The sequence below is a fragment of the Podarcis tiliguerta genome (assembly GCF_965153285.1).
Source record: "Podarcis tiliguerta genome assembly, chromosome: 11".
Taxonomy (NCBI): domain Eukaryota; kingdom Metazoa; phylum Chordata; class Lepidosauria; order Squamata; family Lacertidae; genus Podarcis; species Podarcis tiliguerta.
In genome coordinates, this window is record NC_139544.1 from 18,542,012 (window position 1) to 18,559,623 (window position 17,612).

General features: G+C 42.5%; 1 protein-coding gene across 3 annotated transcripts in view; it reads right to left on the minus strand.

Annotated features, from left to right (window-relative positions):
• The window catches only part of PRR16 (proline rich 16), a 131,129-nt gene that overhangs the window by 56,841 nt on the left and 56,676 nt on the right, over window positions 1-17,612 (minus strand). Inside the window, exon 1 of one of the 3 annotated variants that reach the window (XM_083404324.1) lies at window positions 9,773-9,899. The exons of the other annotated variants lie outside the window; for them this stretch is intronic. The gene's annotated coding sequence lies outside the window, so the exon portion shown is untranslated. Of the gene's footprint in view, window positions 1-9,772; window positions 9,900-17,612 lie in introns of those variants that run through there. 3 annotated transcript variants of the gene reach the window in all.

Below are 17,612 nucleotides of genomic sequence, written 5' to 3' on the forward strand. Positions count from 1 at the left end.
CAATAAATGCATAGAGAAATGTAGCCTTTGTTACTCAACTGGTTAAATATTGTTGGTAGAGGCGCACGCATACAAATGTGTGTATTCAAGGATGTTCCCTGTATTTCCCATCCCTGAGCCACAGTTTCTTCCGTCACCAGCAAGGCAAAACAGCAATGACGACGGGGTGCTCAGAATGTTAGCCTCTGAATTTATTGTGCTTTATTTGCATGCTGAGTTTTAACCAAGAAATACAAATGCAGCCCAAAGGTATTGTTTACTGATCAGTGCTTAATTTATATCACTGTCCTATGCAGACACAAGCATAGAGAGATAGCCTTGAGACATTATTATGGTGCACAGTTTGTAACTAATTTCTTTGGCTATAAATCCATGTTGCTGTTACTTTGGAAATATCACAGTTTCTGTAAGCAGAGATGGCTGCTTAGAACATGGTCCTAGAGCTCTGACTGGCTTTCTGCAAATTCTCTGATCAAAATTCCTTAGTAAAAACATTTCACAGCATGCTGGCTCACATCTCATTGTAACAGTGATATTGAAACGGAACACAGAAGCCTGATTTCTGCAAGATAAACAGAAGTTAAAATCAGGAAAGTGGAATGTCCAGAGAAGAAACACTGTGTAGAGGACTCAAAGTCCTTTGCCACACAGTCATTCTTATTCATTTTTAGGTCTGAGTGGTAATACCCATGTCATAGCCCCTTTCATTCAACCACAACTTGGCCAAGTCATTTGCCTTCTCTAGTTGCATTCACATGACAGCATATTCCATTTCCCTGACACTTCCCTGTTAATTTTCACATTACATTTGTGCTTTCACATTATGAAAAAGCCACGTCCAGAAAACAAATGGAATATAGTGAATTTTTAGTGCTCATTTCCATGTTTTTTGATTCTAGAAAAAAATCAACCTGCAGCCCCCTTAACCTGGAAAAACATGGGAGAAAAAGTGGTGATATTTGGGGTGTTATACCAGTATACAGTTCTTTCATGCTGTTTTCATGGATGAATCATGGGGAAACAGAAACACACATCTGTGCAAAGGGTGGTGTGCCAGTACGCCTTTCAACCAATGTCAGCAGCTGGGCTCAATAACTGGTTCTGCCCCGACTGGGCTAGTTGAATGGAGCACTTTCAGAGACCTTCCAATCCTGAAAAACAGGTCCCAGTGCACTGGACCCACAACTGTGCATTGTGAGCACCAGACTCATGCAGAGTATAAATAACTCAGAAGCTAGCTGTGAAGCATAACTCCTTTTATTTCTAATAGCTACTACAAACTAAAGAACTACTGGCTTGCATGAGTGTTACATCTCCCACTCAGCCATCTAGTCACTACATAGATAAGACTCTTTCCACACAGTCAGGCAGTCAGTCAGGAGTGGAAGAGTAGAAGAGCAGTCCCCACCTCCTTTCTCAAAACATCAGATCAGGAGATTATTGCAATGGGAGGGGTGAAAATATCAACATGGTGAAGTAGCAACATTGTCCCCAGCAATTACAAGTAAACATGAAGCATGCTTAGAATCACCCCTTCCCCATTTCTAAATTGACTTGTCTGGCCTCAATCCATAAGTTTCTAACCTGGTGTTAACTTTACAAAGTATTTCCAGCATCCAATGTGGTTCCTGTAGCATCTTAATTGCCCCATTTCTATCATCTTAGTGACAGAAACTGGATTTGACCCAAAGCTTCCCAAATTTAGGCTCTGAAGCCTATTCACTTCAACGTGTTGGCTTATTTCAATAAAAAATGAGGTTGCTTCTACATACAAACGAGTCTACAATTCTCCAGTTTGCCATCTCATGGAAACCAAATATTAGCTGTGTTAAACAAATATTGACTGACCCAAAATACAGACCTTAGAAAGCACTTTCATTCTAAGGGGAATGCTGTTTTGACTATAAGTAAACAAATCTATATTTAGTATTTTTTTTGACAGGACCAAAAAAATAGCTTCACAGTATAGCAAATACGGAATGGATAGGAATGATGTATTTTTAAATGGATAATCAATCAATCAATTACCAGTCACTGCTGGCGGGGAACCTGTGGCACTCCAGCTATTGTTGGACTCTCATCCATCCCCATCAACATGGCTAATGATCAGAGTTGCACCCACTCTCTGGAATGCTTCCACCCTTGACCATTATATTGATTAGTAAGCAGTGTATATTTATGATGATGATGCTTGGCTTGGCCATATCTCATCATTCATAAACTTTATCTCATACTCCCTAGGATGTGGTCTGTAGCCCCAACTTAGATTCTTCATTGGTTATCTAAATCTCTACTTTCAACACTCCTTGAAGTGTTCACCACATGCCCAGCTCTTACCATCCTCATAGCGGCTCCAACAAAACTCTTGTCTTACTCCCCTGCCAGAGATAATTAGCCATACAGTGGTTAGAGACTGATAATCACTCTGGGATTACGGCCCATATTTCTGGAAGCTTCAAGAATTCAATGTTTCATGTAGGTGTATTACCAGTAAGATACCCCTATTCTCCATCTCTGTGCCCTCTCTGGTAACATCATTACAAATAGGCATTTAACTACCAATGGGCAAAACAGCTGGGTCGTGTCCAGTCTTCAAGTGCTTCAACCCATCCATTATTCTCTTTGGTTGGTTGTCTGGCTGGTTTTATCCTACCATCCACAGGAATGCAGTTCCTGGAAGGCTGTCCAGCTTCATATCTGGTCCTCAGGTTGCAAATGCTTCCCCAACCTTGACTTAATGACTACAATATGAGCAATATGTGAAAGTCCCCGATCGAGCAATCTTACCCTATTGTTAGAGCCCAGAAGTACTGTCCATAATTGCAAAGGAGAATTTCCTCACAACAGAAGTGAAATAAGCCTACCTAAAATGGTCTAAAATTAATAATCCATTATCATATATGCTCGGGCAGTTGTCAGAAACCAAGTACAGTGGTACCTTGGTTCTCAAATGCCTTGGTACTGAAACAACTTGGAACCCAAACACTGCAAACCTGAAAGTAAGTTTTCCAGTTTGCAAACTGTTTTCAGAAGCCAAGCGTGCTGCATTTTGAGTGTTACACTTCCGATTTGAGTACCACACTTCCATTTTGAGTGTTACGCTGATGATTTGAGTGCCACACTTCCATTTTGAGTGCCACAGTTTTGTTTTGAGTGTTATGTTGAGGTCTGTCTGTTTTTGCTATTTATTCTGTGTTTGTGTTTTTGCGGCTCTTTTTTGTTGTTTTTGTGACTGTGTGGAACCCAGTTCAGCTACTGATTGATTGATTGTGTGACTGCAGTACATTGTTTATTGCTTTCAGTTTATGGATTAATGGTCTCGTTAGATAGTAAAATTTGTGTCAAATTGCTCTTTTAGGGGTTGTTTTTAAAAGTCTGGAATGGATTAAAACATTTTGCATTACTTCCTATGGGATAGCAAACCTTGGTTTTGGAATACTTTGGTTTTAGAACAGATTTCCAGAACATATTAAGTTTGAGAACCAAGGTACCACTGTACAAAATATCAAGCCAGTTATTTCTGAGCACTAAAATTATAGGTCAGTTTTATGATGGTTATAGTCTTAATACTTTAGTTTCACTATCCTTTAGTTTCACTGCCTTTAAATGAGTGCCCAGTTGTGGTCATGTAATAGATGCAAGAAAACTGCTTGTAGTTGTATCTACTCAAGGCTGAAGTAATTATGGTTAGTAGGTCTCATTTTTGACCTTTAGACTGTGTGCTATCACAACCTCTCAGGTCAACCAAGAATCCCAGCTTGACTGTACCACAGAACAAGAGCTTTTCTTGCCAACAATAGTTTTGTAATTCACTTCTTTTGGTGACTTGCCAAACCTACAGTGTACAAAAATGTTTGGAAGCATTGGGAAGACGCACTGTTAAGGGTCACCTTTGGTGAAAGGGTAATGAATGAGCAGGCTACAGTATCAACCCAATCCAGCAGCCATTCACAGGTACACAAGATCTCCAGAAAACCCAACCACCCAAAATTCACTTCAAAAGAAATTCACACACATTTCAAGGAAGAACCCATTTGTACTGCCAAAGTATAGCAAATCTCAAGTGGAGAGACTGTTTGCTTGTTTGATGATGATAGCCAATTTCATTATGAAATAAATAAGTAACAATATATTTATATAAATAAGTAACTGTATTTATAAGTAAAGGTAAAGGTAAAGGTACCCCTGCCCGTACGGGCCAGTCTTGACAGACTCTAGGGTTGTGCGCCCATCTCACTCAAGAGGCCGGGGGCCAGCGCTGTCCGGAGACACTTCCGGGTCACGTGGCCAGCGTGACATCGCTGCTCTGGCGAGCCAGAGCCGCACACGGAAACGCCATTTACCTTCCCCCTGGTAAGCGGTCCCTATTTATCTACTTGCACCCGGGAGTGCCTTCGAACTGCTAGGTTGGCAGGCACTGGGACTGAGCAACGGGAGCGCACCCCGCCACGGGGATTCGAACCGCCGACCTTTTGATCGGCAAGCCCTAGGCGCTGAGGCTTTTACCCACAGCGCCACCCGCGTCCCTTGATTTATAAGTATAAATTAGTAAATATACAAGAATGTTTCAGAAATTAAGAGCCTGGCATTGATCCAGCAGTGGAAGCATACCCAAGAAGAATTGGGTTCAGGGGATGTTTCCGCTGGCAAAGGGGGAACCAAGAAGGGAAGTGGAAGGGACCCTCCAGAACAATATGAGAGGTGGAGCTGGGAGCTGCAGTATGGATCAACAGAAGATACTTTCTCCTCCACCAACAGGACTCAAAGCCTTCTATGAACTGAAGGAGCCTTTCCACCCATGGAAAATGAAGTCTAGATCCAACTCCTTGTACACTGACATTTTTTTCATCTTTTGTTGTAAACCACCCTGTGATTTTCAAATGAAGGGTGGTATACAAATTTTTAAAAATGAACATATAATTCATCTTCTTGCTACCATGACCACCTTCCACTGATCAAAGTCACCTTCACAGTATAAGACCTATTTAAATCTCATCTTTCATGTGGTTTGAACCCTTAAGAAACTGGTCAGGGGCCAGCCTTCCTAGACATGAGTGAGCAATTTCCAACATACTGTATGTATCATTCATATATTTTTTCTGAATGTAATCTTCATTAATCTCTAGCATCTACCCTACGCTTTTCATTCTTTAAAAATATTATATTTGAATATAAACTCTTTACAATGATACTGAGATCACTGTACAGTAACTTTCGAGTCTATGCTGTTCTGGGAAGAGAAGTTGCAATACTACTGACAATGAACAAACAAAGAAGTCTTATTTTAAGTCAACAAGCAACCCACAGGGTTTGCATATGTCCTGAGAAATAATTAACAGCATATTTCACCATGCCATCTTAATGTATTTTTTGTTTACATGGGGGCAGAAAATTACTGAACAATTATTAGCAATATCCCACAAAAATTCTGAAGCCTCTGTGAATTATTCAGCATCTGTTTCGAGAGACACATTCTCTATGCCTACAACACCTATTCCTAAACATTTAATTCCTCCATAAAAAGCTGATCTCAGACATTGTGCCTCATCTATGATGTGGCCTTGCTATTAGCAATTTACAAAAGGCCAGTTTGTAGTACAGCCTGTACACAGCATCAAACACTGAGAAATGAACTGTCATATAAGTCCTCTGAGACAGAAATTCTTTCAGAGATAGTATGCAGCCAGAATAAACTTCTGATACCGAACAGCAATATTGTGTATTTCTTAGAATGAGGTTCTTACAGCTATTGGGAAAACTACATACAGCTTATTTTTATATACATAAACACCACAGAGGCACCACAGAACAGGAATATAGTCATAGCTCAGATGTCGAATGCCTTGAGAGTCAAATGTTTTGGCTTCCGAACACCACAAACCTGGAAGTGAGTGTTCCAGTTTGCAAACGTTCTTTGGAACCTGAACGTCTGATGCAGGTTCTGCGGCTTCTGATTGGCTGTAGGAGCTTCCTGCAGCCAACTGGAAGCCACGCCTTGGTTTCCAAACATTTTGGAAGTCGAACGGACTTCCAGAACAGATTCAGTTTGACTTCCGAGGTATGACTGTACTTTGGCATTACTGTCAAAATTACCTTTTGTGCAATTCATTACTAAGTTTCCATTTCTCACATTAGAGCTTTGTACAAAGGACTCAGCTCTCTTCCATTGAAGTGATCCTTGTATTTAGCAAATGCATTGTCAGATCATTGCAGACAGTTGGGATAAAAGTACCAAACAACACTATGGAATAAAATCTGTGTCTATTTCCGAAAGCCTTATGCAGGGACCATGGCTGCATTAGCTCAGGCCATGTCTAACTAGAACCAGTGTGGATCGGTGGGTCTGAGCAAAGGAAGTTTGCATTTGAACAAGTAACACCCAGAATGAACTCCCTGCTCAGATATGAACTGTGCTGCCCTGAGACATTTTGCTATGGCAAATAGTTTAGCAAGTCTTTCTGCTGCACTGATTCCTGCTGTTTTCTATTCCCACTCACGGTGCTGCCTAACAGGAACCGTACAGCCATGAATAGCAGTGAAGGAGCCACCTTAGCCCCTGAGGCAGTGCCCTCGCAGACCCCTCACCACCTCCGCTGGTGGTGGAGAAGTGGCATGGACATCAACGCCAATTTCTGGCAAGATCCTGCTGAGATCTCAGGTAGCCCAAGAGATCTCATGAGATCTGAATATCACCTTAAATCGGTGTCTATGCTGGAGCCACTTCTCTGCTGGCAGAGGTGATGCAGCAGTTACGGCCAGGGAGCTGGTGCGGCCGTGAGGCCAGGTTAGGAAGCACTGCATTTCCCATTTCACCTCAAGCAACGAAACGAGACACACCACCCCTGCAGCCTGAGGCAGATTAATTCACTTGGCTACCTGGCTGAGTCAATAGCAATCTAGGGGGGCCCCTTACAGATCACTAGAAAAGAGGAAATGCACCATTCAAAACAAGAGGGGGAATGAAGACAAGGGTGATAAAATCTGCACACGCTGATTTATATGTGCAGATGCAAGTTTAGAAATGATCTAATTTAAATAGAAATGCAACACATCTCACCACAGTTGGGAAGACGGTGACCAGGTGGCTTATCAGCCTGATTGGTCTGTTGTCCAGGTTGCTAAAGTCTTCATGGGCAACTTCAAGACCTCTACTCTTCCTTGGTCTTTAAATTGGACTTTGACCAGACAACCCTTAAAATAAAGGAGCATCCCCCAATAGCCCTTCAGATACCTCATAGTCCTCTGTTCTGTGTAAAGCAGGACACACAACCAGTCTAATATCATCAGATAGCCCTACACAAGTCGCCCACCGTAGGCCTGGGGGTGCTTCTGTCAATCACAGGCTAACCCAGGAATGGATTGACCAATGGGGTGGAGCTTCAGCTATAGTCTTCTGGCACTGGAGTCAATGCAGGGTGGAGGCTGTGTGAGTGAACTGCTAGAAGAACCAGATTGGCTCTGCTGGTGCATCTGTAAAGGCCTGACCTTACCACCGTCTCATCACTAAGCTTCCTGGAAAGCAGCAGCCACTTCCATTGCTGGAAGACCACTGCTGTAGTCCTCCCACACTAGGTGAGCCACTCCTGGGCTAAACATTTGGAGGACGTGGTCCTTATTCTAATCACTGATAGGCTAGCCAAATATTAGCACAGGAGACAAGAGGTATCTTTGCCACAAACAGGGGTGATGCTATTCAATCCGCAGAACAAGACATCAACTCTTCCATTAAATACCTCCTGGTATGCTTCTTGGTCAGACATTACTAGCATTGTCGCAGACCATTCTCTACTTCTAAAGCCATCATTACAGGGAAATTAGATCATTTGCAAAGTGAAATATTGTGTAACTTTAAAAAAACCCACTTCCAATCAATGCAGGGAATGTTATTCAAAGTTAGCTTCCCTTTGACCAAGTTGTTTTAGCTTCTTTAAAAATAAACAAACAAACAAAACTCATGTAATTGTGTAGGAAACAAAAAAAAGTCCTCCACCTATTTATTTAGTGCCAACAGTAGCAGGAAACGAGATGAATTCCCACAATAGAATTTTCTTTTTAAACTGAGTAAATGTAAACGGTCATGTGTTGATACAGCACTTTTATAATTAACAATAGACAATGTAAGCATATCCTAGCTTTAGAAAGAAGCAAGGAAACAGCCCACAAAGTTTTGAAATAGGTCACTGTTTTGGCAAAAGCATTCACATTTGTGTTTAAGGAGTCACCTTAAAACCTAATTTATAGTTTGCATTGGCTTTAAGAGCATGCTTTATATATTCGCAGGCTGACGACCAGAGACTCATTATCAGGATTGTCGACATATTCTGACCCGCTATTATCACCCCTTGATTACACGCTAGTCACAATTTGTCATCCAAAATGGATCAATCCATCTCTGTTATACTCTATGCATGAGCACGACATTGATGTTTGATGATAAAGTATGAGTTACCACTGACAGACAGAGACAGATAGCAATGGCATACAGGTATAAGTGGTTAAATTGCTATGGGTTACAGAAGTGGAGGAAAACAATAAAAGTAGCAAAAGGAAACTAATCAATGCATTCCCCACCCCATAGTTGGAAGATGATGACCTTGTCTAGAACCTTCAGTGACTTGCCTGGCTCTCCATCTGTATCCTAAGAATTATTATCCCATCCACCTCATCCCCCAAAGTCACTGAAATGTATCATTAAAATCATTATTAGCAGTTGAAAAAGAGAAGCACCACACAAATATATCCTTTGTTTTTTGACAGCGACACAATGAAAACTGTACTGTATTCCTATGCCATTCTCTAGTGTTGCTACTGAGTTGCTAAGTTTGCTCCAAAGGAATACCCTGTAGAAACAAAAGATACGTATAGGTACTTCACCACTTTGATGATTGAAACACTTCTTCCTGTGCTTCTTTTGAAGAGCATTTCAGGCACTTGTTTGAACACACTAGAGCTAAAAAAAATATGAAGGAGAGAAGGGCTCGCAAGTATACACTAGGCAGCGATGTCTCCAGACATGGAGGCTTCTCATTAGGATGTCTAAGAATGTTCAGCTGAGAATGCTTAAAAGTCTTCTTATAACTGGGAACCTTGCCTTATCTCTGCTAAACACATAAAAGTTTAACAATGGAATGGGACTTGCATGTGTCCCCATTAGGGCTAGGCGATATTTTGTTTTCAATATCACGATATAAAAAGGTAAAGGTACCCCTGCCCGTACGGGCCAGTCTTGCCAGACTCTAGGGTTGTGCGCCCATCTCACTCAAGAGGCCGGGGGCCAGCGCTGTCCGGAGACACTTCCGGGTCACGTGGCCAGCGTGACATCGCTGCTCTGGAGAGCCAGAGCCACACACGGAAACGCCGTTTACCTTCCCGCTAGTAAGCGGTCCTTATTTATCTACTTGCACCCGGGAGTGCTTTCGAACTGCTAGGTTGGCCAGCGCTGGGACCGAACAACGGGAGCGCACCCCGCCACGGGGATTCGAACTGCCGACCTTTCGATCGGCAAGCCCTAGGTGCTGAGGCTTTTACCCACAGAGCCACCCGCGCCCCTATATCACGATATATCACCAGCTAAATATTGTGATCTCTCGCTATATCACGATGTCTGAAATAAGGTTGGAGCTTATAATAAGCTGGGAAAATATTGGAGGGCAAATCTAAATTTGATGCATATAATTAAATGAAAATTTACTCAGTGGTAGCTTGCTTAACCAAACCATTAAATATTTCTGGAGAATATATTACTGTTCTGTTAAGGGCTTTATATACTCACAGTAACACCTTGAACTTGGCCCTGTAAAAAATTGGAAACTGGTTTGGATTGGTGTTAGAAAGTCAAGTAGACAATCTAGGTGCTAACTTGGCACCAGAAAACTAGTTTACAGACGGCCATCTAACCTCTGCTTAAAAACCTCCAAGGAAGGAGAGTGTAACACGTACCAAGGGAGTCCTTTCAACTGTCGAACAGCTCTTAACTGTCAGAATGTTCTTCCTGTTATTTAGTCAGAATCTCCTTTCTTGTTACCTGAAGGCATTCATTCAGGTCCTGTCCCCTCCGGAGCCTCCATCTTCCATGTGACACCCCATCATATATTTGAAGGTGGCTATTGTTAAGTTGTGGGTGAACATATCAGACGGCACAGCGATTCTTCAAACAACTCTTGTTTATTCACAGGCCAGGACAGAACTGAACTGAAGGGTTCAGCTAGCCTGCTTATATAGAGCTCCACTACAATGCAACAGTAACCATTTTCTGTAACTATCCAATCACTGAACGTCACTTTCAATCCCTTATTTGCATATGTGGACCTGAACTATCTACAGCATCCCCCTGCTGACCCAGGGTGAGAACTTCAGTACATAACAGCTATCACGTCTCCTCTCAGTCTCCTCTTTTCCAGGATAAACATACCCAGATCCCTCAACTGTTGCTCATAAGTCTGGGTTTCCAGACCCATGATCATCTTGGTTGTCCTCCTCTGCACACGTTCCAGCTTGTTAATATCCTTCTTAAATTGTGGCACCCAGAACTAGGCACAGTATTCCAGGTGTGGTCTGACCAAGGCAGAATTGAGCAGGGTTTATGACACTATATTTCTGTTGATGCAGCCCAGAATAGCTTTTCTGCTGCTGCACCACACTGTTGGCTCATGTTAAGCCTGTGGTCTACTAAGACCCCTAGATCCTTTTCACATGTACTACTGGCAAACCAGGTGTCCCCCATTTTATATTTGCGCAGCCTAAGTCTATAACCTTACATTTGTTCCCATTGAAATTCATTCTTGCGTGTATGTAGTTCTGCATGTATGTAGCTCTACTCACCACCACTCTATAATTTAGTGTAGGTATATTTCTTATATATGTTGTGTTTTTAAAAGAACACATTGAAAAATATGTGTTCTTAATATTGAGCCACACCAATAAAAAAGAGATGTCAAATTATGTGTTACTTACTAGATCTGTATAGTGTTAATCCTCCAAGAAACTCAAAATAATGTACATGGATTCCACACCACTGCCTCTGATACTATTTTATTAATTTATTCATTATGTAATATATTTATATCCTGCCAAGTCAGAATTCAAGGCAGCTTACAACATTTAAAAACATCCGTCATAGGATAAAGAATAATAAAAACAAACTGGTTAAAAACAATACTTAAAATACATCACAATATATCTAAAACCAACAATTAAAATTTGAACTGACGGCAAACAGCCCAGTCATCAGCATCGTCTGAATCTTCGTTTCCAAATGCATAAAGCCCTTTACTGCAAAAGTAAATTGTTGCTTCCTTGCCTGAACATAAGCAGCAGCCAAGCCACATTGATCTTATCATGAAGAAGAAATTTGGGATTGCTGATCAGAATCACCTAGAACGAAGATTCCAATCAGCAAACAAAGTTTCTTTTTCTGCATAAGATCCACGGGCTTTAAGGCACGCACTGTGCCTCTCGCTAGGCAGAGTAGAGACCCTGATATCGTGCTTAGCCTGATAGCGTATCTTTGCTGATTGGAATCTCCCTGCCTTGGCAGGGAAGCTTATTGTTATGCTAGGTCTGTCTCTAGCAAGAGGCACAGGGCCTGCGCCAGCAGCTTTTACTGAAAAGTAAAGCCCTTTACTCTGCAACGCCAGCTGAGAGGCGGCAGGGCTTTATGCCCTGCAGATAGGGCAGGCAGGAAATGACCATTTACTTTGCAGTAAAGTGCTGCTTCCTGCCTGCCGGGTCTTCAAGGCCAGCTGGGCAGTGCAATCTTGATATATTACGGGGTGGGGATGAAACCTTTATCGTGGTCTGAGGTTCGTACCAATAAAAGACAAAATATTGATATATCGCCAACCCCTAGGCCCCATCCATAGTTTTTGGCCTCATGGGTCTAGGTGACTGCCTCTGGTTTCAGCTTCTCTCAATTGCTGCAGGCCCTGTTAACTCTGCCAGCTCAGCTCTCCCCTGCTTCCTGTAGGGAGCAGCAAATCACAAGAGCACCAGGGAAAATAACAGTGCAGGGAAAAAAGTGACGCCAGCCAATGCCTCTACATAAAGGTAAAGGGACCCCTGACCATTAGGGTCAGTTGTGGCCGACTCTGGGGTTGCGGTGCTCATCTCGCTTTATTGGCCAAGAGAGCTGGTGTACAGCTTCTGGATCATGTGGCCAGCATGACTAAGCCACTTCTGGCGAACCAGAGCAGCACACGGAAACACCGTTTACCTTCCCGCCGGAGCGGTACCTATTTATCTACTTGCACTTTGAGATGCTTTCGAACTGCTAGGTTGGCAGGAGCAGGGACCGAGCAACGGGAGCTCACCCCGTCACGGGGATTTGAATCGCCAACCTTCTGATTGGCAAGTCCTAGGCTCTGTGGTTTAACCCGCATCCCATTAATGCCTCTACATAGGTCCATCCTAATTTCAGACATTGTGATATATTGGTATATTGCAATGTTCAGCTGGTGATATATCACAATGTTGAAAACCAGGTATCATCCAGACGTACCACTAATGTCTGCCTCTAATAAGAAAGAAATAATAAGTCTTTCTGTCTATGTATCTCTAAGGAAGGCACTCATCATCAGGGTCCAGCACCATTGTTAGAAACTCAGATATAAAAGCTAGGCGCCAAATGGCTTCTTAAACCAAGGTTACAGTCGCCAAAACGGAATGTCTAGTTTCATTTTGGGGCAAGCCAGCTCTAAAGTCTTATTTTTCAAATGATGGACTGGCTGTGATTATCCGTTAAACATCTGGCTAGTTCAGATGACAACCTTGAGCTAGCCTAAGAAGTTTGAGAAGTTAAAAAATCAAAGTAATTTGATCCAGGGATAGTCTACATACAGTACATATTGGCCTGTTCCTACCTCTTTTTCTTAATGGTGGCATGGATCATTCTTCATAACGTAAGAATATTATTCACAACTGTGAACAGGGCCAAGGGAAGCGGTAAGTGAAAAGAAGCCACCATCATTAAATATAACATGGTTCACTGCTCCTGCTCAGGCTGCGCAGAAAAAAGCATTTTGGTTCCTGAAATTCATTCTGGTTGTGCAGATAAAATATAACTGATAGAATTCTACAGGATGTGGTATGAGTGTGTGAAAACAGTCCAGATCCAGTGATCCCCAGATGGTGGAGATGTCAGGAGCCCTCCTGGCGCCCAGGCATCTTCACTTGGTCACAAGTGACTGATAAGTGAGAGATACACCTGGCGCCTGGGTAATTTCAAACACTATCCTGCACCAAGCAAATGCCATAAATGTTTTGAATGGCACCCAGGAGGTTTGATCATAATAGCTAGTGCATCTTCAAACAACACTCTGGAGGAAAGAGCCATAGCTTAGTAGTAGAGCATCTGGTTTGTAGGAAGAAACTGGGAGAAACTCCCTGCTTGAAACCCCAAAAGAGTCACTGCTGATCTGGAAGGACCAATGGTCTGACTCAGTACAGTGGTACCTCAGGTTAAGTACTTAATTCGTTCTGGAGGTACATTCTTAACCTGAAACTGTTCTTAACCTGAAGCACCACTTTAGCTAATGGGGCCTCCTGCTGCTGCCACGCCGCTGGAGTCCGATTTATGTTCTTATCCTGAAGCAAAGTTCTTAACCTGAAGCACTATTTCTGGGTTAGCGGAGTGTGTAACTTGAAGTGTATGTAACCTGAAGCGTATGTAACCTGAGGTACCACTGTATAAGGCAGCTTCCATTGTTCCTACAAACTGTGATTAAGAGAGGCATAGCAGCTGTCTTAGTAAGTGGTACTTAGAAGTCCATAATGGTGGATATCGTACAATCTTTATCTTCACCAAAAAACCAATGGCCTGTGTTTTTTGCCTCTTGCGAATTATATTGTACTACTCTCTGTTCCTGGAAATTATGTAACATGTTTTCCCTTAAGATGATTTTGTCTTTCCCCCCCATGTGAAATAAGCCAATTCTGTGTTTAAAGCAATGGGATCCCTTTGTTAGTTTTTACACAATTTGCTGCTGCTTCTGCACCGTAATGTTTAAAGGCTTTAGAGACAGAATAAACATATTTGCTAAAAGAAGAAAAAAATGCCGTTCCAAAATAAGATCCATTTTTTCAAAAGTTTTCATTTCTTTTCATGCTGTGCCATCAATAACCCTGAAAAACCAGCAGCCCCTTAGCTTGTGCAGTGATGAAAGCCTAATAGTCTTTCCTCCCAGAAATGAGCCTTTGGCAATTATTGTATATTCAAATGGATAGAATATTCAGCAAAAGGGTAAATTTATTATACGACTTTGATGGGAAATGTCCTTGAGCCCAAGCCGAACTGCTATTATTTCTTGAGACATTAGGCTTTGCATACTGGAAACTTAGTGAACAACATTCCATTCCCTATAAATATACATGAATATTTTTCTTTGGAGATGGGGAGGATATTTTTCAGATTTTCTGCTTAAGCAGTAAACTACAAAGCTATGAATAATGTCTACATGTCTTGTTTACAATAAAAGCTTCTATAAATATTCAGTGTTTTAAATAATAAATCATCTTCGTTATCCAAGCATGACAAACTAGCCTATCTTGAAAATAATTGCAAACAAGAATGATTTTAGTTAAAACTTCCCTGCATAAAAAAGAAAGGGAGAAAAAAGCATATTATTTTCTTTCTCCATTTAAATTTTTTTTATTTTATTTTTTTTGGACAATAGTTATTACCGGTGGACAATAATGTATTAACCAGAACACTGTGCCCACAAAGAGGAATAAAGAGGTATGGTACAAGGTTGATTGTTCTGGGTCACTTCTATTATTTTAACAAGAGCAGATCTACAATATAGAACCATGGCTTGAGATAGCAACTGCTTGTAACACACTGTGGGTGAGCCAAGGGTGAAAGGGAGCATTCCATCTGCTCCACTCTTCCAAGCGAGTAAGGAGGACTTCCTGTTTCACTCTCACCTGGGGCACCACAGCTCTGGGCAGCTGTTACAGGTTGTCCTCAAAAGTGCTCCTTAGCCTGTCAATGGGTCCCAGAGCCTTGAAGGCATTTCTTGTGGCTACTTCAATGGTTCCCCAAATGGAAAGTGCAACCACCTGGTGGGAACTGAGATTACCTAGGGCATGGGTAGGCAAACAAAGGCCTGGGGGCCGGATTCGGCCCAATCGTCTTCTAAATCCCAGATAGTCCGGGAATCAGTGTGTTTTTACATGAGTAGAATGTGTGCTTTGATTTAAAATGCATCTCTGGGTTATTTGTGGGGCATAGGAATTCGTTCATTTCCCCCCCAAAAAAATATAGTCCGCCTCTGCCCCCCAAGGTCTGAGGGACAGTGGACCGGCCCCCTGCTGAAAAAGTTTGCTGACCCCTGACCTAGGAGGTTGCTGGAGATGGGACTCTCCAATCACTTATTAATGATTGACTGGGATAGGACTTACAGCAAAACACATTCCTTGCTTTGTATTTAAAGTTCTCCTGCTCTTACTGCTTTCAGAGCTACTTCCTTTGTTTGTATTTACAATTCTCAATCGCCACAAGTCACAAGATGGCCAATTATTAGTAATAGCTACTGATTTTCTCATAAGCTAGTTCAGGCGTACCAACTCCTGGGGGGTGGAGGGGTCGTCAGTTCCCTCGATATTCCTTAGCAGGGGGCTCAGCCTCCCCCCCCCCCCAATATTGAGGGGGTGGAGGTGGTTGAATCGCCAAACCAAGTGTGGTGAATCATCAAAGGTAGGTTCTTCCAGAGGGCGAGAGGGGGGAGCTGCAGCGGGGCTGGCAAGGCCTCCTCCCAATCATACACTTCCTCCCAACGCCACACACATGTTGCATGTGTGATGTTGCAGGCACAGGCGATGTGACTGCCCCCCCCCATTATTTGGCCCAAGGTAGCACTTCCATACATCTTCCTTATGCTTTCATTAGTAAGAATGTGTAAAAAATATTTTTCATGCAGTATTCTTTGCTGCATATTCTTTTTTTAGCTACAAGGTTAGATCAGAGCATATATTTATTTTTGTGTGCAGCAATGCTTTACACTGATGCCTAATAAGTTAGTTTTTTTTTCTTCTGGGAAACCTATAGCTATAAAGAAGCAAGTGTAATTTTTTCTCTCTTTTGAACTGAATATCTATGGTATCACTTCATCAAGCCCATCCATCACATTAAGAATTCACTGAACAGTGAAGTAGTTGCTAAATGTGGCATCTAAGACTCTTGCTAAATGACTATCAGACTTTGAAAAGCTGGTCCCAGTGGATCAAGTTCATCAGTTTTGTTGAATTAATTAAACTTACACAGTTTTAATTGGATTTTGAATAAATGTGCAATTAATTGTTACTGTTTTGAATTTTATTGTGCTATTGTCTTCCTTAATGGCTCATGTAAAACTATTCTGAACAATTCATTCAGTGGGGGTTAGGGGTACTGGGAATGATTTTATGGAACCAAGTGGAGGGTGGCCCAAAAAACTTGGGAAACACTGGGCTAACGTCCTTCAGCCTTACCTGATAATACCTCATACCTACCAAACAGTGCGGCCAATTATCCTGTTTAATCACTGACACTCTCTAAGTACACCTGCCACCAAATCAATAGAGAGGAGCAAAAACAAAACAAAACAAAGAAACAGCAAGACCAGCTGATGGGCAAAGAAACTCCTACAAGGTCCTATACAAGAACCAGCAATGCCTATACTGCATAAAAAGTAGAAAGACTGAGAAACGGAAGAGACCAGAGGAGACCAAGGCATGCTTGAACAGCTCAGTGCCAGCCACACTTACTGATGGTGCAGCATGCACCAGCCGCTAGAAGACAAACGCCTGGCCTCCCTTTTCTGAGTAGCCACCAGGTCCACTCGTTGCCATAGCCACTTAAAGCAATGTGGCAAAAGGGAAGCAATAATGCTGAAAAATTCAAGTACGGTTGCAGTTCGTCGCAACAGGAGTTGAGATTTCTTTAAGACGTCTGAAGTCTTTTACAATGTGAAATGTTTGCGTGCCTACTCAAAAGTTATTATCAATGAGTTCAATCGGGCTTGTGTCCAGGAAACCATCCATAACAGGGGTGAGCAACCTTTTCTGGTGGGATGGGGGGCACCCCACCCACCCCGGTGGGCCAAATGTGACAGGTGAGAAGTGCTGTTCACCTGAGACTCGCCTGATAATCACCTGACATCAGGGGATGCTGTGCTTTGAAGTCCCGGGACTTCAGTGCAATCCTGTTTGAAAACCAATGGTGCTTTCTTTCCCTCCTCTCCTTGCACCATGGTCTTGGTAGAGTGACAGTGAGAAAACAAGAAGGGGAAAGGAAGAGCAGAGAGTAAGAATGAGCTCTCTTCTTCCTCCGTGCCGTTGGGCTTGCGTCTGGCTCCTTTGATTCTCTTTTTCTCCCTTGCCAGGCTAGAAGCAGAAAGAGGAAGAGAGTGAGTCCAGCTTCTCCTCTCTCTTCTCCTCCTCCTCCTCTTCTCACAGTCATTCTGCCCTGACCAAGGAACAGCTTTCTGAAGGAAAGCTGCTGACAGGCAAAAGAGGAGGAAGGAAAAAATGTGCACTGTTTGCCAAGGGCAGGATGGCTCAAGCCAACAGCTCTGAGGAGGGAGTTTATTTCAATCTTACCCCCTCTCTTCCTTCTCTTCCCTGTTCTCTTCTCAAAG